Source organism: Hirundo rustica, chromosome 3 (assembly GCF_015227805.2).
Source record: "Hirundo rustica isolate bHirRus1 chromosome 3, bHirRus1.pri.v3, whole genome shotgun sequence".
NCBI classification, from domain to species: Eukaryota; Metazoa; Chordata; class Aves; order Passeriformes; family Hirundinidae; genus Hirundo; species Hirundo rustica.
In genome coordinates, this window is record NC_053452.1 from 39912156 (window position 1) to 39937542 (window position 25387).

General features: G+C 38.3%; 1 long non-coding RNA gene across 1 annotated transcript; it reads right to left on the minus strand.

Moving 5' to 3' along the window:
* Positions 1–2023: 2023 nt before the first annotated feature.
* Positions 2024–25186, minus strand: LOC120750551 (uncharacterized). The gene is made up of 2 exons (XR_005700041.2): positions 24946–25186; positions 2024–3610 (listed from the first exon to the last, which is right to left on the minus strand). It is a non-coding gene; the product is annotated as an uncharacterized LOC120750551 (long non-coding RNA).
* Between the last annotated feature and the right edge of the window lie 201 nt (positions 25187–25387).

Here is a 25387-nt window from a genome sequence, read left to right on the forward strand (position 1 = left end):
TCTTCACACTCAGTTAAAATTATTGTGTAAACCAAAGAAACCAGGTACACATACATTTTCACCCTGTGCTTTGCAGCCTTCTGCCAGTATATAATAACATGACATTTCTCTACGATACTAGATGGCACGGAAGAAAGAAGGGCAATTTACTAAAATTAATAATCCAGCAGTTGATCTGCAGCAGCTGTTAAACTTCTAAGCCAGGAAGAGCCTCAGTGACTTATCAGCCTGTCGAACACTGCAGATGCAAGTCACTGCTCCCATGTTCAATGCAGACAACAAGGTGAGACACAAGTCCTGTTACGTCAAAGCTCCTGGTGACCTTCTTATTTAATCCAAAATAGAAAACTGAGCTTTAAGACTGGAAGAAAAAACATTAATGAACACTTAGCGACCCTCAAGTTCTTACAGGCATTAGGGGAAGAGTGGCATCCACCATAGTGTCTTGGTTCTGAAAGACAGTTGTCTGCCAGGGAAAGCTAGAGCCTCCCTTGTAATGGAGAATGTAAACCCCCTTCCCTACAAATTATTATAATTTTGCAATTAGGAGCTTTCAGACAAAGATATGGGAAATAGGAGTAACAGTTTTTTACTAGGAATATTAAAAAAAGAAAATACAAATGTAGTAGTACAAAAAAAACAAGCAAGGAAGCAAACAAAAATCCTGGAAAAAACCCTGACAGAATCAGACCTGACACCCTGTTGCTCAGGGTGCTGGAAGCAGTCCAAATAAGTCCTCCTGGAGTAACAGATGTGGTTCTGTGGAGTAGAGATGGTCCTGTAGAAAGTCCAGTGGCGATGAGATGGGTCCTGTCTTCCTCTGGGCATCCAGTGAAAAAAACAGATCCCTTGTGTCCTTCAGTCCCAGTTTTTATCTAGCTAGGAACAGCTGGCTCCTCCCCCACTGTGTGGAGCATCATGGGATGATGGAATGTGTCATGTCATTGGTGGGACCTAATGGCCCATTATCAGAGGATGTTCCCCTGGAGGATGGAGGGGTGGTGAAAGAGATAAGAAACACTGCCCCACCTGGATTTAATGGCTGGGCCATTATCAGAAGGTATCTGCCCCCCTCCCTCCTGGAGTTACAAGAGAAGGGAAAAACATCTCCCTAAAACCAGTTTTCAACAGATGAAATAGAATACACATTTTTAGGTTACATGACCCAAGACACATAGTGAGGATATTGGGCATTAGTCTTATCTGCTAAGTCAAACCCTACTAATCCCAGGCCCAGCTGTGTCTCTGACCACAGGCAGAGCACTCAACCAATGATAGCTTCTAGAAGTAACGAATGATTTCACAACCCCTTTAGTGAAATGAAGTCAATAGTGTAAAAGCTCTTGTCCATTTTGAAATTCTGAAGATGAGAGAGTGTTCCTTCCCAAGATACTGACTACATTGTTTAAATTAGAAAGGTTTTGCTTGTTTTTTTTTTTAATCAGTATAGCTAGATATTCATTTCTTAACAAATTGCACCCACCTATCTAGGACCTTAATTTTAAAAGTAAAATTCTTCAGAAGATGGATATTTTTGTATACCTATAGTAAAATTCAGCTTTCTCCGGAGGTAGTTTAGCAGTTTTTTCTTTAATGGGTTATTAAGATCATTAACATTCCAAGTGAATATTTTAAAGTACTATTAGTCTATATTATGTGGTAGAATTAAGAATAGTTCTATTAAACCCAAGGTTCACTTTATTTCTTTCAATTCTCTAAGGTAAACTCAAATATCAAGAAATAGAAGGTACTTGGACCAGACTGCTTCAGTGAAACAAGAAAAAGGGGAAGAATGAAGCAGCTTTAAAACTAACTTTCTAGTCTTCTGTGTATTTCTTCAACTTAGTCAACTCTGCAGAGGGAATACCCTCTTATTTTTCTTCCCACCAGTGACAGGTACAGTGAGTCATAGTATATGCCTACTCCAGGCAAGCACTATTGTCTCTCGCCTACCACCATTTTCAGAGATTTATTCAATGCTACTTCAGCCTACCTCTCACCCACATAAAGAGGCAGAAGCTAGTTACCATGGGTAACAACTTTAATATTGAGCAGAAATAAAGATTCTCAAATGCTTGGACACAGAACTCTGCTGTTCTATTCTGTCAACTAGCCATTCCCATGCCATCATAAATCTCCAAGAAGCAATCAAAGAAATTATTGTGTTTAATTGTTAGGGTCTGACAAAAAAGATGTAGCACATATTACACTAAGAGGCTGTAAAATTGGGGAGTTTAAAAAAAAAAAAGTACATTGCAACTTGCTGTATGTTGAAGAGGTACTGTAGCTCTTCTCATGATTTTTGAGTAGCTCTTTTGGATGTTTTCCATGTGAGTTACACAGGGACAAACTTTGCCAAAGGAAAAACCCAAGTCCTTCAGGTGTCAAGATGTTTAGCCCCCCAGTAGAAATACCCAATCCTAATTATATGAATTACTCTATGGAAACTTTCCTAACTCCTTGTTTACAGTAGAGACCATCCAGTCAAGGTGTCATTCTTTGGTCATCTAAATTACTATCACTGAACGTGAAACTCATGGAAGATAGCGACTCTCTAGAAGCTTAAACACATATCCATCACTCTTGAGATATCTATCATTGTTCATTTAAAGAATGATGTCCTATTACACAAGCTTAAAAGACTCTTTCATATAGCAAGACAACAGTAAACATCTGCAGCTCAGCTCTCAACCTCTCACCTGGGTTACAAAGCTACCATAGTTTTATTGCAGTGAGAATCAAGATCAGTATGAAGGTTCTTCCCCGATGACTGAAAATTGGAATTCAATTAAAAACAGAGCTGGCCATCCTTACTCTTCTGATATTCTACAAGATGTGTGTCTTTCACATATCCTAATTTCAAAGGGAAGCATATCTTTCTCCATGTCTCAGACATAAGATTTTTTTCACTTTGCACTCTTTCTCTTCCAAGTAAATCCTCTATTTACAGCTTATCCTCTTGGAAGAGGTAGTGAGAAGCATAGCAGAGCGTAGCAAGTTTAACCAGGAAACTAAAGAAAATCAATCTCTGTATGGATATTGCTTCCATATATTTATAGACCATTCTCCCAAAAGGAACAAGTTTGTACATTACACACAGGGAACCCATTATTGTCACAGAGTGTACATGTGAGAATTCTCATGCTGGAAAGAAGAACATCTTTGCTTCCCACAGCTTATCATCAAGAGCTTAGCAAAGTGTTGAAATGAGCTCTTTTGGGTCCTGTTGTACCACAGAACTAAAATACACTAAGTTAAGATTTTTTGGTTTGCTATATTTGGGCTTCTAGATCAGTATCTGCTGGAAATATTTGGAATTATTTGTAATGAGACCACTTTCCTGCTTTACAATGTGTGCTTTGAATCTCATGTTATCTTCTTTAAATCTGTTCCAGAATTTAGTTTAGTAAATGGCATCAAGGGTGGAAAAGCTTCATAAGTGAGCATTAGAGATCAAGGTGCATAAATTGACCTGGAAACAGAATGCCATTCATCCAAAACAACTGTAACCCAAAGGAGTATATGGGATGGAAAATGTCTCAGTGCAGCATGTCTCTGGAAAGGGATCTGAGGATCGCAGCATGCCATGAGTACAAAATTCATTCTGTTCCTGAAAAAAAAAAAAAGCCTTCAGCCGGAGTTGAAAACAGAAACAAAGCCTGAGAACCAGAAAATTATCCTTTCGCTCAGGACTAAGAAAGTTCCTTCTATGTTTGGCTACCATCTTTCAAGAAGGTGAAGACAGTTGGTATGAAAGGCAAAAAAATACCCAGCCAGCTGCAAAGCCTGCCCTCCAAGGAAAGTCTACAGGACTTGGTGCTGCCCAGTATAAGGAAGGGAAAGCTGAAAGGTAGCATCTTGCAGGTAGCTTACATACTGCTGCAAAGAACAAGAAAATAAATTATTTTCCAATGTCTTTTGCCAATGAACAGTGATAGATATGCTCAACATTAATCTCTCTTGCTGTCAAATTCAGGACAATCTTTCCAGCAGTAGGGAGAGAAAAACACTGAAAAGGTTGCCTGGGTTCATCGGCAGAACCACCACTGGAGGGGTTTTTGATAACAGGCCTGACAAACAAACATCATTAGAGGAGATTGAGGCATAGCTGATCTGCCTCAGGGACAGAAGCATGGACTAGGAAATTTTTCAACCTTCTAAATACAAAACACATGGACATATAATGAGTATAAACAGCTGCAAAGCAGTAATTAATTTGCTAAGGCTGGTACCAGATCAACACCATCCATAGTTTGCAGCAAGCCGTTCAAAACCCAGGCAAGACTCTACATTGTCAAAACTCCTGACACTGGTCCCAGTTCCCTTGGGCTAGCTCACATCCTATCTCAGCCATGGCTGCCGGAGGTTCACAGCAGACAGATAATTATATGCACTGGGAGTCACCTATGTCTGCATTTTCTAATCTTGGAGAGGCTTGTACATAAGATAATAAGATCATTAATAGTGATAAGATAATAAATGCCTCCAGAAATGCTATATGTATAAATCAGGCATAGGACAAGTACCACTACAAGCACCACACAGAACTAAGCCAGAGCATTCTGTTTTTCTAAAGGAATCTTACAAACCCGAGGAATGCAAAAGAACAAGCACTCTGGGAGCTCAACAAATGAACAGGATAGAGCTTTCAAACTGTAAGTAGCACTGACAGATTTCTTTGCTATTGATGCAGATCCCTGCAGCCCTGTACAGTCTGCAGCCACTTTTAAAAGAAGTAACGATTATTAATTGATCATGGAGTGCCAACAATTTACTAGGTGTTTCTTGTTTTTCATTTAGCAGCATATATGAAGCAATTTGGAAGCAGTCTGAAGCGAAGTGTTATTCAGGACAGCAGAGGATATGGGTGTTTCAGAAACAACATTCACAGCCTCAAGAGAGAAAGCCTATCTGGGCTGGTTTGTTTCGTTTCAGAAGAGGGCTGTGCACTACTGAATTTCCCACTTTTGGGGAAAATTAAGGAATCAACACACCTTCTTAATCACGGGATCTCCCCCTCTCCAGTCAGTATTGTTTTCTGTTTCACGTGGGACAGCAATACTCAATGTAACAGAAGTCATTGATTCTGTCCAAGTTATTGAACACAAAGGACAGACATCAGGATCTGTGGCTATTAGCCAGTGGTTTCTGGCAACAGTATTCAGCAAGACAGTCAGCAAACTCAAAAAATGGTACAGCCAATCCCACCAGGTCTTTCTACCTCTGACTCCTTTGCACGAAAGTGACACCGTGATGACAGAAGAGAGAACACGCTTTTCCAGGTACTCCACATACAGGATGAAAGAGAACACAAGTTTAGCACTTGAACAAACCTCTTAACAATTTACAAAATACCTCCGTTGAAGATTTCTAAGAGTCAAGACCTGGTATCTCCAATGGAGCAATGCATTGAGTCAGATGGTTAAAGAACAGCAACAGCAAAAACAAGTGAACAAAACAGCCATCTGGTGCTACCCAACTTCAATTTTCATTCAGCAGCAAGTCCAGCTCATGTTACAACCTTCTTTTGTCTTAGACACAAGAGAAACAGAAAATACAGACAGTTAGGAGCCCAGCACTGTATCCTGGTGGCTCTGCAAGAACAAGAGGTAAGACTTCTTTCATTATGGAAAGCTCAGGATTTTTAATACAAAAAGCTATAAAATGCTCATACTTTTGAAAATAAAACACACAAAAAACCCCAAAACAACAACATCAAAAATTAAGCAAAAAAAATTATAGGAAAAGGCTGAAAAAACTTAAAGCTAGAATTTTGCTGCTGGAAATGTGTTTGACTCTTTCCTAAACTACACATTTACTTGACTCAGTTTTTAAGTGTAGGCTTTCATCTGGATTGAAATTTATGGCTAGCCCAAAGCCTTCCCACTTAACACTAACATTCAAAGGTGATAGTTTGCACAGATTCATCCCTGATACTGCTGGTAGTTCATGGCATTCATCTGATGGTACACATTTGATCTTTATCACTCTTTTTATTGAAGAAATCAATTCTCATTAATATTTTTAATGGTTTTTAGTGGACATTAATGAAGTGTGGGAAGGTCCTTCAGGGACTGTACTCCTCTGTCACATTGAAAGTGACACTAAGTGACTTGATAAACAGTAATATGTTAGGAGTCTTCAGGTTTTGGCTGGGAACATCATGGAACTAGAATGTTCCTTCTCTGTGTGCAATATAGAAAGTTAACAAAGAAACCTAGCAAAATGCATCATTGACATGCACAAAAATCAAAAGCTCCATGAAACACGTAGTAAAAGTCATCTTGCATCCCCAATGAAAACTGCCCATGGAAATGTTAATACAGGTACCCCCTATTCTCAAACGCATCAAAAAAGCCACTTATAGATGAAGAATTAAGATTGGATACACAGTTTGCAGTTTCTATACAAGTAACCCAGTAAATAGACAGTCAAGTCAATTGCTCATCTTTTTCCAATTATCAGTTACTTTAAGAAGAAATTACTCATTTTTTTGCAAAGATCTACTTTTCAAAACAACTCTTCTATACAAGAAGTCAGCAAATTAGTTTTTTATGAAAGCTATTCTGATCCCCCAATACTAAAAAAATACTGCATCACACACTGTACTTTCAGGCAATATTAATTTTGTCCTTGTTTTATTCTAAAATGAAAATGTAATTTTATCTTTCCTTCTTTGATACTTTATGTTATATATAAAATAAAGCATTTAATGTATAAGCTTAACACTTTAAAAATATTGTTTATTAACTGTATAGGTAAGGAAGTACTCACTGAGGCAGCATTATTTATGCCATAATTCCCTCATTATTCAGAATGTCAGTAGCAGATTTAAGAGGAAAATAGAAAATTGAGTAAATGCCCCAACACCATTGGATAAGAGCTGCCTATCTTTCTCATTTGTTTCACCTGTACTGTGTCTGAATTAAAACATCTTTTCTCAGCCACTAATGAGATATTTTTGAGAATTAACAGCAATATACTACATTAATTTAGTGTCCCAGATGCTGAAACAAGAGTTATCAAAATACAGCAATGCATCAAGTCTGTGATGCTAGAAAGCATGAGAGTTTCCTACAAGACAGAGGTTATGTAGAAATTCAGTCCTAGAGCTCCAGTTTACCAGAATCCTAAAAGCCAACACAGAAAAGGCACACATTTTTTGCTTCTTTTGCTTCACCTAGGAACTACTGCAACCTGGAAAGCTCAAACAACTTCATACAACACCAGGTGCCACCCCTGCAGAATGAGGCTCATTTCCTGAAAGGAAGCAGTGAGCCAGGGAGCTGGGATAACAAGAAATTTGACCCAAACAAGGCATAATACCTACTGAAAAAACAAACAAACAAACAAACAAAACACACTACACAACCTGCAAGTAGGGAAAACATGGAATTATAAAAGCATTTGCCTCAATTTCAGTTCATTCACAAATAAAGATCTGATGGTGATAGTTATGATATTAATGGTGCAAAATGAGTCTTGAGAACATAGCTTAATGAAAGACACAAAGCTGACAAAGATCATATATCATGCAGACACTGCTGTTATCACCAAAGTACTACAGATGACTGGTGCTAGGATGAAGCCATTCTTTATAAAGGGTATTAAAGCACAGTTGAAACTTTCCCCATCTAAGATGAGAACTAGAGACAATTTCACTAGGTAGAAAGACTTCTGATCAGCTAACTCTTCTCAAATTAGTAGTTCTGAAATGCTTTTTACATATTAGTTTCAATCTGTATTCAGACATGGTGAACTACAAACTTCACACAGTAAAGGAAGAAAACATTAGTTTAGCTGCATCAAGTACCATTTTCTTATGCACAGTTTGGAACTTCTGAAATGCAACAGGTATGAAGTTTACAGGAAATATGACAAAAAACATCATCGAACCAGCTTCTCAGGGAATCCTGGTAGTGCACCAGAGGTACTCCCCAATTAAATTTTGAAAGAGTTGTGACTTTATGAAAATGTATATGGTGGCGTCATTTATTTCAGTCCTAAAAAAAAGTGGCGGGGGGGGGGGAATGGTGATGCACACTTACAGCACCCAAAGCCCTCAGCACTTCACTGCCATGTGAAAGACCTGAAAGACCTATGATTTGTGGAGGCAAACTGGGGTGCACAGGACGGCCAGGGGAACACAACAAACCCCAATAGAACCTGACAAACAAAAGAAGGCAACACAATATCAACTTATCTAGGCAAAATTTTCTGAAGGAATCAAATAATATCCCACCAAACTGCAGGTCAGATGAGAAGCTGAATCCCCCTGAACGCAGGTTGTTTCCTCTCTGCCCAGCCTGGGTGCTGCCTATCCAGCAAGCAGGACATGTACTACCATATCCACGGAGATGGACCCATCAGCTGCTTGTCACAACACTTGACTTCCTCCTTTTACTCTGAAAACCGCAATTTTGTCTCTCTCAATGCAATAAACAGCAAATGAGGCTGTTGGACTACTCCCCACACAATTGGCAGCAAATAAAAATTAGGTCTAATACTGGATAGAGCACATTTAGGCAGAAAAAAAGGGAAATATTTAGGGAAGAAAAACTGAAAACCTACTAGAAATATGAAAGCCTTAATTTCAGGGGCTACTATAACAGTAATATGGTCATCTTCTAACACAAAAGCCCTAACCTTATCTCCTGGAGAACAGAACAGAGACAGCTGAGAGAAAAGATCAGAGGTATAGTTCAGTAATTATGCACCCTCTTATCAAAGGTTTAAAAGACCAGAGTAGTCATTTTATAGTTGAAATGCAGTTGCTGCAGTATGGACAGCATATTAAGACAACTACAGAGTCTGCTCTGTATAATTATGCTAATGGATACAGCACCAATTATAGATTTTCTTTTATTCCTTGAAGTCCTCGGAAAGATGAAGGTGAAGGAATGATGAAAATAGGAACACAGCTAGAAACATAAACCACTTGTAATGTCACAGTATGACATTTTTTCAGTATCCTGGCAATACTACTAGACAGAAACAGAATAAGATTAAGTCAAAAGAGCTTCCAGGTGTCCTTGCTAGAAGCAGCATACTTTTCAGCAGTTTCCTTGATTTTTTTTCCCCCTCTTTATTCAGGTATGCATAACTAATGACAGTTTGAAACACTACACATAATTAAATAAATTAATTTATGGACTACTCAAATCCCTGGCCAAGAACTGAAGATCTTTGGTGATAGCAAAAATCTTGCGGCATACCATCTTCAACAGTCAAAATATTCCACCAACAGGTTTCTGAGAAACAGTGTCAAAAGTATTAGTGCAGATAGGCATTACGTTACACAAATCAGACTCGCTAAATATTTATCTTCTGAAACTTTGGCACCTTGAATTTGTTACTTTACATTTTTTCCCAACTTTAGAAAATTTTTTTCACATTGACCCTATATAAAGAGGGCTTTTAAGAGACATACTTTTTGCCAAAGGCTCTAAGTGACAGGACAAGGGCAAATGGTTCTAAACTGTAAGGTGCTAGACTTAGATGCGACATAAGGAAGAATTTTTGGGTTTGATTTTTTTTTTACTTTGAGGGTGGTGAGACAGTGGATTGCATTACCCAGACAAACTACCAGAACTAGAAGGACTAGGGCTTTGAGCAGCCTTATCTAGCAAAAGATAATGGTGGAGAGGAGGGGAGGAAGGTGTGTTCATAAGAGATTAAGAGGTCCCTTCCAGCCCAAACCTTTCTATGAGACTATGATAATTACTACTGAGGCTACTCACATTTTTACACATTAGCATCATCACAAGTTGTGCATTTATTATATATATTTATATTTTAGTCTGAAATGGAAATATCTGTAAAAAACCACAAAATTTTGAAAGACAAGAATTTATAATAAAAGCATTTTAAAACAAACTATAGTAATTGCATTTATATCCATATTTTAAATTTTCCTTTAGATAACCCATTGTTCCTATTAAGCAGCAGTAAATTCTATTGCCATAGGTTGGATATGCAGTGCTTCTGAGTGTTTTTAACCAAGTCTGTCATGTGACTTGTTCAGAAGAGCACATATTCTGAACTGAGCATTCTGTTTCTCCATTAAGCACTTTAATTCTTAAAGCCTCAATTATAAGGGGCAATGAACGCTTAAGTGCCTAAAGATTAGAGATTATGACAGTAAAAATCCCTTGTTATTCAATTCTTCCCACAAGATATTTAAGCCTTGCAAGTCCAGCACAGAGGACTGACCAGAGCACATGGAGCGCCTGGTCACACTTAGCCAGCCACAAGGAAAGGTACCATTGGAGTCTCCTGAAGAGTGCAGAGAAGGAGGGGGACAGCATGGAGAACAGCAATAAAAGCCCAAAAACATAGAACATCTCTCTAAGCTGCCCCTCCCCTGTTTAGGGTAAGTCTTTATCTGACACAAGGACTCGAAGAAAATAACCTAACTCTTCGTAAGCATTGAATTCAAAATGTAAGTTAAAAGTCTTCTTAAATACTAACATACTGAAAATATTGTTAAGTATCCCACATTAAGACCTGAAATAGAATAATGAAAGCAGATATTTTAGCTGTGAAAATAGTCAGCTTCATAACAGAGGTTCTTGATAACAATTCCAATATAAAGACTGCAGTAAAGGTCCCATTCTAACCTATACACTGAAGGCATCTTTCCATTCATATGAGGGGGGAATCTGTGTTCAGATTAACTGTGAACAATTTATTTCTAAACCATTTTTTACAGAGGAAACGAAAATATTGTCCTGTCTCCATTTTCTGGAGGTTGTTTCTAACGTTCCTATTATCCGTAGATTAAAAATAACTTCCATTTCAAAGTGTGAAAAAAGTGTATGTGTTTCTAGATCACATAAATCTTACCTGAATTTGTAGTCTCATTTCTCTTGCAGAATTAGAATCTCAGAAACAACATTCTCATAAAGTTTATTGGGATTTCAAATAAGGAAAAAATAAAGTCTTCAAAAATGGGCATTTCATTCCAAGAAACAAAGCTGCACTTCACAATGTCTTTATTGTTTATGAGTTTTCAGGATTACAGTGGACTAGTTTATAAAGCAGGTTCCCTTGTGTTGTTTTAAAGTACATCGAGGAAAGATAAGTCATCTATCATTCACTACCTCTACTCTACAAGAAATCTCATCTGCTAACGTGTGTGCTTATTCAACAAAATAACACACTTCTTTTGTGTGTGTGTTTGCAATTCTTTTACCATAAATCTCTGCGAATGAAAACTCGTGAGTACTTTTTTGGTATATATAAACTTATTTTGAAAGTTAATTTGCTACATCTTTGTAAATTCAAGTGCAGGCGATTCTATCAAATTAAGTTTTCTTTACAGAATCCCCCACATTTTCAGATAAAGGAAATAGTTTGGAAAAGTAGCAAACTTCTCTCTCCTACCTGAAAATAATAAAAAAAAGAAAAAGACTCTGAGGAGAATAGGGGAAGCATAACTGACTACCTGAGTATTGGGAATCTTTCAAGAAAAATTAGACTAAACCTTAAAGTAAGATTTCACATATCAAGAAAGGACACATCCCAGACTGCAAAATGGAGAGTCTGCATGGATGAGGAAGACGTGTGGTCACCATCAAAATCAAACTGATTTTGTGAAGATGAAGAAAGGATCTAGATGGATTCCTAAAACCCAGTTCTCCTGACATCTAATCTAAATTTTGCATTTTCATACCTGTGCTCATGAACACATATCCCTGCACACACGGAACATGTGGTCAAGAACAAGTTTCACTGATAGAATTCCTGGTAAATAATCACATTCTAACATCCTCAAACATAAAAGACCAAACTGACTGGTCTTATATTTTGTCCTGTGTTCAACAAGAATTACCTTTCCTCTTGCTTCTACTAACTAGCAGAAAAGAATCTCCCAAATAGAAACAGAGTAACTTTTAAAATAATTTACATTACGCTCCATTCTTCTGTATTTAGTGTGTACAAGAAGACACAAGGATAATTAATTCAGCAATAGCATTTGCAGCATATTCAGGCATAGATGGATACCTACTTGTATTCCACAACGGATCTGCCTGGGTCATAGGAACAAACAATTATCCCTAGTTCAGATTTGCTAATGACAAGTTTCTACTTGAAGATGTTGTTTCAGTGAAGTTAACTCCCTTTATTTACAGCTCCCACACTGTCTGTCTTTTCTACAGTAGACTGGGGGAACCTTGAGAAGTGGTCTACCAGGGTATGAGTAGCTTTGCCAGGGTCTAATAACAGCTTTCCAACTGCTGCCCCACTTCCCTCAAGAGTTTTCATTATCCATACTGTTTTCACAAAATAGAAGGGGTGAATGTTTCCCTTGCTAAGGCAAATGCATTTTCTCCTTAGTTGATACGAAGAGAGAGAAATTACCAGAGAAACTTAGGAGAGCTGTCATCAAACTCATTTCTTACAGAGCCATAATGATACTTCTGGTTTCTCTAGGCTCATGTTTGTTCTGTGCATGATATTTCTCTTTTACAGAAAATGCAATCAAAAACATGTTTAAAATAACAAGAGGGTTTTAACTGAATGTCATTGAAGGACTGACTACACACAGAGAGAGAAATATTGAAAGTTTAGTGTTACTTGCATTTGAGATTTTTGAAAAGTCAGGATTTTATCTTCATTTTTTTCTATTTTTTAATTCCTCCTTTCCACTAAGTTTAATGGTGCTTTTTTCTTCCCCTCTTGACATTCAGACACCAAACCTAGTTAGCACTCTATTTAGAAAACAGAGACAAAGTTTCACTTTCATTCTTGCACGGATCATAGCAACATTTCCAGCCAGCTTCCTTTCATTTGCATACAAGTTGCACAATTCAAGAGCATAATCTATTCTTGACTGGGTCTCTCCATGTCATTTTTATTTGGAATGCTCACTTGTACTAGAAATAAGGCAATTTGTTTCAATTCAGAAAACCATGAGAATGAGATTTCCATTGTATCATCTCTGCTTGAATGACACTTGTGTTTCTCTAGGGAAGTCAATCTGTTTTGAAGGACATTGAGTGCTGTGCTGATGGAAACATCCTTTGCCTGTAAGGCAGCATGAGCAACCTGAGCCAGTCCATGAAATTCGTAACACACAAGCAAAGAGACAATGAAAGGAAGGGCATTCAGCTGAAACCACAGACCAGATGCTTCCATGGTATACACTCACTATGGTTCACTTAATTCTGTCAAAGCCTTTATGGTGGCGGAGAGACAGGCATGCAAATGCGTATGTTCCCATGTACTTTTTTTCTCTTTTTCCCAAGGCTGTGAGAAGGCCTTAATTGGCAAATACAGGACTCTCCTTCTAATCACCCCTAGACTTTTATGGTTTTGAGTCTCTTAAAGGCAGCCCATTTTTGCAAGGCATTTTGAGCTTGCCAGATAAGCTCTCTGCCTTGCAAAAGACAAGTTTCCAAACAGAGACTTTACTGGTTCGTCTTCTCTTCTAGACATTGAGAGACAAGCTATTGCATTTTACGAGTAATAACATGCTGTAAACTGAATTATTTGTCAAATACAACCATGACCTAAAAAAGGTGAAAAGGAGACATTTATTATTAGTTGGGAAAACAATTTCATACCAAATATATTCTACTTATTACAACATTCCCTCCTAAAGACAAAGCTTCCTGTAAAAAAGGATATTGTAGCTCCTTATTGTTTGAGGAACAACTAATCCTTATTCTAATGAAGCATTATGTGATGGTATTCAACAAGTTTCTGATGCATCATTGTAATTACAGAGAAATTAAACCTTCATTACCTTATAGCAGACTAATTTTTCTGTAACAATAACAGAAGAGAAAAAGAATATCAGTGTTTCTTACACTAATACTATATCATTACAGCACCAGTTTTTCCCATGGAAAGCTGGGAACTGTCTCCAAGTATCTGCTTCAGACTCCCAAAGACACAACAGAGTCCTTATAGCTAGAAAATTTGACCCCAGAAACTGTGAACTAACTCTTGACTTGAAACCAAATCCCAGAATGGCAGGTATAAATGCAGAAACCAGAGCAAGGGTAAGAAAGCTCCACATTACATGTTAGTCCTCCTTTGTACACAGTATTGCCATGCTATTTAAATTGGTGGGGTTCTACTGCAATGCATAACCACTTCAGCCTCCTGTGGGAAGGCACACAGCAAATAGTAAGGACTCATACTGAATTTAAACCACTGCAGGCAGTGGTTTATTGTTTCAGAGTTACAGTTTCAAAGACCTTTTAGAATTATGTACCCCATCCACCTTTATATCTAATAACAATACAGACTGCCCACATACCCCTAGGACTAGTGAATTCTGTTTGGTTTAAAATATATCTTCCAGACAGTTTTGATGTGAAGAGAGACAGAAAGCTCTTTTTACTCATGGTAATTTGTTCCAGTGGTCAATCCCTTGCTAGCATTTTTGTGTGCACACTGATTTTCCCTCTTTAAATTTGTTGGCCTTTATCTTTCAGCCACTAGCTCTATCTCTACCTTTTCCCTCACTACACTGAATACATTTCAGAACCCATTATTTCCCTTCTGTGTTTATATACTACACAGCATATGTTCCCTAGACAGTTTTCTGATAAACCAAAGTCTTTCATCTCACCCAGTGTGCATTTCTGACTGCTCTTCAATTCAGTAGCAGTTTTGTGTTTACTTTCTAGACCACCAATAAAAGTGCTGAACAGCCAGGTCTAGACTGAGTACTGGCACTTTCACAGCTCCATTCAAAAAGCATCTGCTCAGTAATGGTCCCTCTTGCTGGGGATTTGGGGATCTGTCAGTTTACAAGTCACGTATAACTGCACTTTTAAGGCCCTATATAATTTGCCACCCATACCAAGTCATTCTACTTATCTCCCACTATTCTCCACTTGTAGCAAGAGCTGTGAAATTTCATAAATTTGTTTTGACAATCTGCTGTTTGACAAGTCCAGCTCTCATGCATCTGTTTTGGGTCTCCTAGAAAAAAATAAATTCCCTCTATACTGGTACTCTGTAAACATTAGTTTACAGAATACGTACTCCAGCCTTTAATTCCTCACCAAAGGGAACATGTTTCAGTTGTTGAATAATTTTGTCCCAGACTGAAGTCACACTAAACATTTTTTACTTACCCATGTTACTTTGCTTGACTTTTAATATCAGCCAGAATGACATTATCTTTTTCTGACAAGATGAGATATAACCACAGCTTATTGTGTACACCTTGGTTTTTCTCCATGCACAGAAAAAACTCAAATCTCTTGCAACTTTCACAGAGGATCCCTTGATTTCAAGCAGCCAAGGTCTATGAGCTTGGCTCTATCTTTTTACGAGTCTGGCATCTGATAAACATGGAAGGCAGAAACAATTCTCTCACTTTTTGTTTTAGCAACAACAAACTGCAGCGGCCTCATGTCTTCAGGACTTAACATTCCCATCCCAAGAGAGCAAAGATGAAAAGGAGGAGCTCCAGAATTTCAGCAGGACATGAAAAACAAGAAGGTAACCAAGCTTCAATGGTTTTATTTATGCATCACTTGCATGCAAACTCCGTCTGGGAACACAGGGCTACAAGATACAGAGCGTGGGAAGCAGCAGTATTTTCTCTGAGCACAGCACCTGTTCTCAGATGCTTGGCAGAAGACCTGGGCAAAAGGCCGAGAACCAGAAAGAAAAGGAGCAGGGCTTGACATTTTAAAGAAAAACCTCTCTTCAGACCACATTGGATCTTGCAGAGTGCTTAAGGAACAGTAAAGAGCTGTTAGCATCCTCTCATTCTCTCCTTAACAGGACTTCTTTTCTGCAACTGTGTACTTATCTGCTAACTACAAGTCTACCAAAGACAGAGAAACAGGGAAAGCTTTCAGAACCTGTGTGTAAAAATCTCCACGATCAAAAGGTTCCCCCGCTCACCCAAGCTGTCTCACATTAAAGGAAAGAAGATATTCCCCAGTTAGAAGCCCTGTATCTGAGAGGACAGAACACTAAAGACATACCTGTTCAGAAGTACTCAGTGCTGCTAGATTCTGACAAACTAGATAGCCTGTGGGAACTGACAGTGGTCAGAAATTAGATTTTAGGCTCCAGGCAGTAGCTTGAAGCCTGTGGGAAAAGCCAAGTCCATAGCTCTCTCACTTTGGCCTGGGAAAGCATAAGGAGGAACCCAAAGCAATCCTTGTAGATACCTTCTTCCTGACACCTGCTGATTTTCCAAGTTGTTTATAGTAAAGATGTTTACTGAGAGGTGTTGGTCTGAAACAACCAATAATATCATTGTACCAAAACACTGGATAAGAGTTTGTCTTCCAATAATCCTTTGCTATAATGCCCTCCAAAGGAACTGGTGTTCTATGTATCATTATTTGAGCCGTCCCAAATAGTAACGGTAATAGCCCAGTAGCCAAATACCTCAGAATAAATGAAAACTGATGCTAGTTTCTTTAAGAAAATGTTGCTGTTTGGGGGATTCTCCCCCCCTTATCCTCTGCAATTTTAAGTTTGCCTTTTTTGCTTTGCCAAATTTTATTTCATCATATTTCATGGACCACCCCTAAAAACACTTTGTTTCTGCTTGATTTGGACACCCTCCAGATTTTTGTAAATGTTTATCATCCTAACCGTGCCTGTGAGCCTGTGCTTAGTTGAGAACCATTGATTCTCATTTGGAACATCTCTGATGCTTGCAATATCTGTTATTTTCCAGTTCCAACATCAAACTGTCTCATCTTATTTAGCTACAGAGTGTGTTTCCATCCAGGAAACCAAGCACACATAACTCTGTATTTCTAAACTCATTGTATAATCAGGAAAAAAACTTGCCATAATTAAGAGTCTAAAACAAACAGACCCCACTGAGGGCCTTTGAAGTTTATGGCCCATCCAGCCTTGTGTCCTGCACTGTGTAATTTGTGAAGTGCTGTGTTGGCAAGACCACAGAAGTCTAAATTTGGCATGGGTAGACTGTCCATTCACCCTTCCAACTAATTTATAATCTACACAGTATTTTAAGTCTCAGATGACTGTGAAAAGGATCCACATACTCATCATCTCTCCACATAATCTGTGTTGGAACCTGCTACAATGATGACATTTCACAAGGAAAGAGCTGAATGCCTTCTCTTCAATCTTCCTGTACATGAGAGATTTCACAAGAGAAGTTCTATACAGGCAGAAAAAGCTACAACCTTATATGGAGCTAAAGGGAAAGTACTGTGTAACATATTCTGTTTTCAAGGCTTGGATGCTTGAGAAATTATTTTTAGTGTCCATGGACAAATTATAATTTTGCTATAACCAAATCCAGCATAAAAATTGGAGGGCTTCCCATTATTTGATTAGAAAATATGCTAACCATTATTTTTTTTCCTCAACAAATTCAAACCCTTTTTTCGTGCTGATTGATGCAGAAGGAGAGTTTGGCTGGAAAAAATATGCTTTAAAGAAAAACAAAAATCTGGGTCCAAGTCTTACCTGCTGTGATATGGAACAGAACACCTGACTGATAAGCTAAGTACTCCACTCCCTGTGTGTGCTCTTCTGCAGGAAGAACATGTTTTGATCCCTGGGCATAGAAACCTAAATTGAAACTGAATTTTCTTAGAGCTTAGTGTCACAACCCCCAAAACAGGCAAACAAGAAAAAGAAACCAAAACCAAACAAACAGCAACACAGCACCAAAACAAAAATGTAAAACAAGATCTTTCTGATGAAACGCATCCAGGAGAAATAAGGACTTTTTCTTCATCCTGCACAGTTGGTGGGATGCAGAGATGTGAGCATAAAGGCTAAGGAGCACCCACAGTCTCTAAGCAGTACAGTTACCAGAATTAAAAGAAAAAATATTCTCAGCAATCCAGCTCCTTCCCAGTAAAAGAACTGGAGGGGTCATTTGCCTTTCATCTCCTTCACCGCACTCTTATCCACCCAAAATGCTTTATAAAGCATTGTCATACACTGATACTCAGGTTGAAAATTATATGGTCCAGGAATAACAAGGTAATCTGAAGTAAGGTGTTTGCTGTCCGGTGGGTGGGCTTGACACGCACCCTCCATTAACATGGGTCTCCACTGCCCTGTATTGGCAGGTACCCACTTGCCTATTGACCCAATCCAAGGCCTCTGGAGGACCAAACACCTCTAGAAATCCATCAAGATAAGGTTGGAGGGGGACTTGGAAAAGAAAAACTCTTGCAGTCATTTCTTTTTCTCTCACTGGCAACAGGTAGGCAATGAAGCATCCATCATCTCCCTTCACAGCCAGGAGAGTTTCTGTCCTGAAAGGGCAATCTTCCCACATGGTCCCTTGCACGTATCAAAAAAATACAAGTCATTTAAAAACCAAGCAAAGCACTTTTGCAGGGAGATGGGTGAACACCCTGAAGCAGAAGACCAATATATCAGCTTTGTACCTCAAAATTAATATTTTTATTCTGCTGCTAATCCAAACAATATTTTATGGCTTGTGCCTGATTTTCCTAGTTGTTTTTAGGGCCTTCAGACTCCAGCAGTGACCTATCATTGGAAAATTTGTTTAGGATACCTTCAACAGCAGCACTGCACAGCAAGCATCACAGCTCTACTCATCTTTCCTAAACAGATTCAAATAAAGATCAACACAGGGGAAGGCAAAGGTAGGACACAATTCATCTCAGATCCTCAACACTATTTCATCGCTTTAGTGCTGTCATCTCCTTCCAGGCCAGCCCCAAGGCTGAGTTACTCAAAATTGGATGCTTCTGCTGCCTGCACAAAGTGCTGGTGTTAGTACAGACAAGCCCATATATTGCAAGAACATGTGCAAATATTAGCAGAAATTAAAAAAATACTAATATTTTTGTGGAAATGCTTGAGGTAATACAGACATACACTGGCTCACATCAAACAAGAGTTGATGGACTTGCCTTCAGGTGAGCCTTATAAGTTAAAAGTTCCAAGTGTGTTCCCACTCAATTATGAGAGTGCTAGAAATACTTTGTGTGGTCTGTGAGGAGCCATAGAGACACACAGGATTCACAGGGATACAGAGAGGCATATGTGTATAAAGAACAAGTCAACCTATCTGTTTAAAAATGTAAGGAGTAGAAAAACATGCAGAGAGCAAGAAATTAGGCACGGGAACTCACCCTTAAAATAATGGGAGCTATGCACTCACTAAGGATTACATGATGAAAAGTGACAAAACTCGATGAATCCCTAATTGCCCAGATAACATTCAGAGGAGAAGACACATTAACTCTGTAATACAACATATGAACTGCAGCATTGCCATTGTCTTAGGGGACAACTTTTCATAACACAATGATTTTTTTCTTAAAACTCTTGTCAGAGCAAAACTCTCTTCCACACTTTCTCTCCATGTCTACATTAAAAGAAGTTGTGTACAGATTTTTTTTTCCCCCCCAGGAGCAGAACCTTGTCCAAGGAGACCATCTCTACTGCAGCCCAGAAACTTTTTGATGCTGACCTGACTTTTGATAGATTGACACCACCACAAAAAAAAAAAAAATCCAAATGCAGCACTTTTAACAGGTACAAAATCTATTTCCTAGCACTGATATTAAAAAAAAAAATCCATCAGGTCAGATATTATACTTGATTAAACAGGTAAAAGGAAAGCAAGCAGGGATTTTTGCTAACCATAGCTTGCAATTCCCCACCTGAGCTCTCCATCTGTCATTGAAGCTCACTACTACAAACACAGAGGCACAGACAGGTATGCATATTGTAAAACTCAGCCTTAAACCTTTCACTGGAAAGGACAGAGGGCTTTGCTTAGTAATTGGGAGTAGATTACCAACCACATGTCAAGTACCAGCCTAAGCAAAGTGTTTTAAGTCAACACACTGAAAATAATTATGTTTCTATTTTGGGGAAGCACTTGAGCATGTGCCCATCTCTAAGTGGTGACATAAAAGCTTTGTTGAATAGAGATGAGTCTTCTTGCATCCTGAGGATGAGACACACACTTAAGTCCTTGTCTGAATCAGCATCTACTTGAACAAATATAATCTCCTGAATTTCCTCTTCTTATTTACACAGAAAACTTCCAAGGACAAGAGCATACTGATAGCTCATAAATCCACTCTCTCCCCTACATCAGTGGGGTTTTTTTGCCCTCAGGGATAACTTTCTTTCCTCTCTGAACCCATGTCTACTCAAGAAATACAGACATACTCTTAAGGGAATTTGTAAGAAAAGTAAGTGCCATAAGATGTTCCAGAAATTGGCCATAGTGGGACATCGTACCAATGAAACTGAGGAAATTATAGCTACACTACCAGTGAGGACCCATTAACAGAAACAAGAGATCCTCACATACATCGACCCAGAGTAGTTAGCATTAAAAATTAGTGAATTAAAAGTGGAAGGTGTTTAAAATGTAATTATTTAAAGGCAACCAATAGGAATCAGCTGGTAAAGGAAAGTGGTGAGTACTGCTCTTCTCCAAGTTCACCTCACCTCTAAAGCAAGAGCTCCCAAACATTTACAGATAAATGATCACTATCAAGGCTAGTAGGTGGCATCTCTACAGACCACCACTGTACACTGGAGTACAGCATAAACTTCTCCTGTAAGTTGTCTGTTACAGACAAAAAACAAACTAAACCTCAAATATTAGATGTCTTAGAATATCAGAACTAAAATGTTCTGTAATTTTTACTCGTTTTACACGAAACAAAATCTGACTCACAAATATTCCACATCCAACACATGGTTATTCTACATCAGCTATCGCCTGCTCAGATGAAAAATTCTCAAAACAAGAGACTTAACCATTTCTTAGAGTCAGATGTCACTATCTTGTTGCATACAGGCATAAAAGTGAAACTTTGTAACCTAAGTGTAACATTTGTAAATGTGTCCTTTCGTCTAGCCTTAAAATGTCTATCTACTCACCCTAGAGAAGCAACAAAAGTGCAAATTACAGCTCAAATAGCTAAAGATGATTGAAAACAACTAAGAGACTTCCTCAAAAGTCACATTCCATCTACTCTGAATGAAAATCACTTGGACTCAGAAGTTGCTTTTAGAGAGACAAGAAAAATCTGTCAATACACACACACACTCACACAAAGAATCTGACAGCATTATAACATTGAATATGAATTAAAAGCCAGAGAGAACAGAAATTTCATGTAACAAATAACAGACATAAAAGTACCTCTCTGACTAGCACTCAAAGATTTTTTTTTAAGCACAAGAACACAAATGATCTCAGTAATAGTACCTATGGATTACAAGTTATGTACAATAATATAAAAAAGGGCATAAGTATTAAACATTTTTCTCCTGAATATTGTGAAGAATAGTAAAAAGTATTTGCATCCTTTAAAGATAACAAAACTTCTGGATCATCTTCAGTTATTGTTGAAATGTAAATGCCAGTTTAACATTTCAAATATAAATTTCTGAGGTAAGCAAAACAAAAGAAGCCACAAAATGTATACAGCCATACAAAAAAGAGCTGGCTGAGAAGCAACCTGAACCACAGAAGCAGATTTTCAGTAGCTTCTGGCGGTCTAAAACGTTTAACAGTACAAGAAAATGAAGCAGTGATGGAACAATACTTCACAAAGGCAAATGGGCTGACTAGCTTAATATCAGCAATCAGTAGACCTGGCACCAATCCAAATAAAATAATGAAATTACTAATTTATGGCACTGTTAAGTGTTAAAAGGAATGCAATGTAATCAAAGACAATGAACAGGGTCTTATGAATTCTAAATCTTGTTTTCAAATGAGCTTTTGCTGATAGGTGGATAAACTTGTTAACGTAATAGATTTCTGTAAAGGATTAGATTTGACCTTAATTAATGAATAATAATTACGCAAGATCGGCATGGCATGCATTACACAAATTCAAACCTCCCAAAGTAATAGACCTTAAAATGTTGTTTTAAATGGGGAACCATGGTTGAACAGCAGCATTTCTGGAGATGAGTTCTGAGACCTAACATACTGCCTAAATATTAAATCCACTGCTCAGGGTAGAGGAGAGGCATCCCAGATTCTAGGCAATATATTTACACATAAACAGAGGGTGGACAGAAATATATTTGGACCATCCTAAACAGTTTTTAAACATTCCCCTCTCCTCAAGCATAAAATAATTCATCTTCTAATGTTACAGACTTCTGGACCAGGTATTAGACACAACCACACAATCTCTATTTCCAGGTTTGTCATCCAAAACTCCTTGCTGCAGAGTTCTAGACACCTAAGTATCCCAAGAAATGAAACTTGCTGTGAAAGGAATGCTTTACAGGATCAATTCTGAAATACAGGGGAAAGATCGAAGCCTTATGTGCCCATGTAATAAGCATTATATAAGAATTCAGATCTGGTGTGCATTCACCAAAAAATAATGTGGCGATATATGACTCCACTAAAAAATAGCCTAAAGAACAACTGAAGACTTGGAAAACATGCTGTATAATAAGCAGTCAAAAAAGCTCAGGGTATTTAGTTGTCAGAGAGAATATTAAAGTTCGTTTCAATGGTATATCACATACAGAATAGAAATTTGACAGAAGAATTTGTCAATTTAGTAGACAAAAAAAATTAAATTCATACCACCTTAAAGCTTTGTCTCACAATGTTCAGACTAGAATAAGAAATGTATCTAGGGAATAATGAAGATAAGTGAAGAGTTAGTTTAAACAGCACAGAAACGCAAAAAGATCAAATGTCACAATGCTTCTAATGCCATTTTTCCTACTGAGTGTTTATGCAGTGTGAATGTTAAAAAAATAAACCAAAGCCATCACCCAACAAACCTAGCCAAATTGCACCTTTGATCCCATTGAGGCCCTTCCACTTCTGTGCATGTGTTATACTTCAAGTATGTGGGTTTGGAACACAAAAAAAAAAAAAAAACAATCACAACACACCCTGTTCTAGTTTTTGTTTGTTTGGGGTTTTAATTTAAAATGTCAATTAAATACTCTTCTAATATAAGTTTTTGCTGCACTTGACAAAATCCAGAAAAAGTAGCAGATTCAGGCCAAAGTCTAACACCACTACATGTTAGTACCATCCTGATTTTGCTGAGGTAGAACAGTGAATCGAGACTAATTCATACCCACTGTCCTCTGTGCAGTCCAGCATTAATCAAAATACCGTGATACCCCCAGAGTACCAAGCAGTTGCTGACTGCCTTGTCCCACTACTGCAATCTTAGCTAGACAGTTTGCATTTTTACTATTTGCATGACAAATAATTACAACCCTTAGTTTTAACAATAACATCACAGACATACCAGCAGCACTTCCCAAACGTCTGTGCTAATATACTGGAATTAACCCATAGGCTAAGATTTTGCTGATTGCTTACTATAAAAAAAATTATAATCCGTAATATAAGCAGCACCGTATGCAGTCATTTCACTGTCATCTCTCAAGTCACTGCAATTGAATAACTATACTAAAACTACTGACTGTTAACTAAGAGTTAATTAGATGTCAATCTTCAGTAAAATCACAATAAATAATAGGCTACTTTGCATAAACCTTAACATTATGAAAATGATATTTCAGGTAAAGAGAAATCTGATTAAAATTTAAGACCCTGAACAAAAGTTTAAGCATTTGAATTCAACTCCAATTTGCATTACTAACAATATTACTCCATAACTTCAGTGCAATGATGAGTCCAGCAGGTCTGGGCTTTAATGAGGGCCCTGAGTAATGATGAACAGCTGGCCACCTTAAATCAGGATGTCCGCTGAGACTGGGCAATTTGAAAAACCATAGGCTATCTATTGCCAACATTTCAGAAGCAATGCCAAAAATCTAAGAAATTAGGGGGAAAATGCCTTTGCTAGGATTTAATCCTCTGGCTAGTGCAGGTGCCTGGAGAGAGTGACAATGTTCATTAAGTCAGCAGCACAGTGACATAGCTCAAGAGTGAAATTTTACTGTGCTTTCATGGCTGCAGTCAGATTTTGGTGACCGACATGAAAACTCACAAGTATTTGGTCTCTCTTCTTAGGAAAATAACCAAAAAGTTTTCACAGCTGTACTACAGAAATCAGAGAAAGCTACTACAAAATAGCAGCTCTCCACAAGTGAAAGGCATTGTCCCCTTTTTTCTATCACTTGAGAAAGTAAATTTCTGCAACACACTCTAGGTATCAGCACTTACATCACAAAGCTAAGAAAAACATTGGAACAACTTAGTAAATAAAAATGTTTCCATTAAATAAGTCTACTGATTACCATACATATTCTCCTAATAACTAGGACAAACACTAGAATCCAATATCCAGAAAGGGATAACAGTAAGAAAGCTGCCATCTATTTTTTCAAATGTTACCTCTTTTATATTTTACAATTTTCATTACCAATTACTGTAAGGTTCATCACAAATAAGCCAAGAATATTCTAAATTATGATTAGCTATCACAGTAAACTGAGAGGAACATTACCAAGTTTCTCTATACCTTTCTTCTCATTATTTTCTTTCCTAAGCCAGTACACATACCATTAGTTTTGCTAACTTTGTGAGCCTGCTTTTATACTGTCACGTCTTGCAACAACTTCAACATTCTTGCCCCTAAATCAATACACCATCAGCTGCAAATCCACAGTGATTCAGCCTTGCTATTTATCCTAATTGCCATTCTCTCCTGAGCACTTGCGAAACACCACGCGTAGGGTCCAAACAACAGATGGGTTACGCCTGAAAGGAACAGCAGCTCCTATCTGACACCTCCTTGACCAGACACTGACAATCTCACACGTGCTGGCTGCTTGTTCTAATAGCATTGGCTACAATCCAGGACAGTCAAGAAAGAGTGAGTGAAGGGGAAGAGAACCTCATGAGCACTGGACGAACCCTCTGGGTAGATGATGAGCCCCAAATAACACTCAACCCAAATCTCAGATTGCACAGGATTAGGAGAGAGAGTTAATGGTCCTTGTGTTGCAGCAGCCCTCTTGTTGGAGGGTAGAAATGAGCCAAGACAGAGACTTCTTGCTTACCACAGCATGAAAAGGGCCCTGGTTTAGTCCTCTTTACAGCTCCGCCATCCTGACTCCAGCTGCAGCAAGCTCCTACTGTAGGTTTCCCTTGCAGCCTCTGACTGCTGCTTATTGCCTGCTGAACTGTGGCTGCAGGCTCCAACAACAGGCCTTAAATGCAGACCCAGACTAACCTCACAGCAATAATTCTATCTCCTCAGGATCAGTCTTCCTCGTGATCCTCTTATTCCCTCCTCTTCAAGGTTCCTCCTCCTTCCTGATCCTCCCTTACTAGCTAACCCACTCCCTTTTATCACACTTATCTTTATTGGCTATTGCTGTGACTTATCAGGGGCAACGCTGTATTGGGTAACTAACACAGCTGTTCCTTATCAGTGGCCAGGTCACCTGTATTCCCTTTTCGTGCAGCCATTGGACTCCCATCTTGTAGGCAAACTTCTGG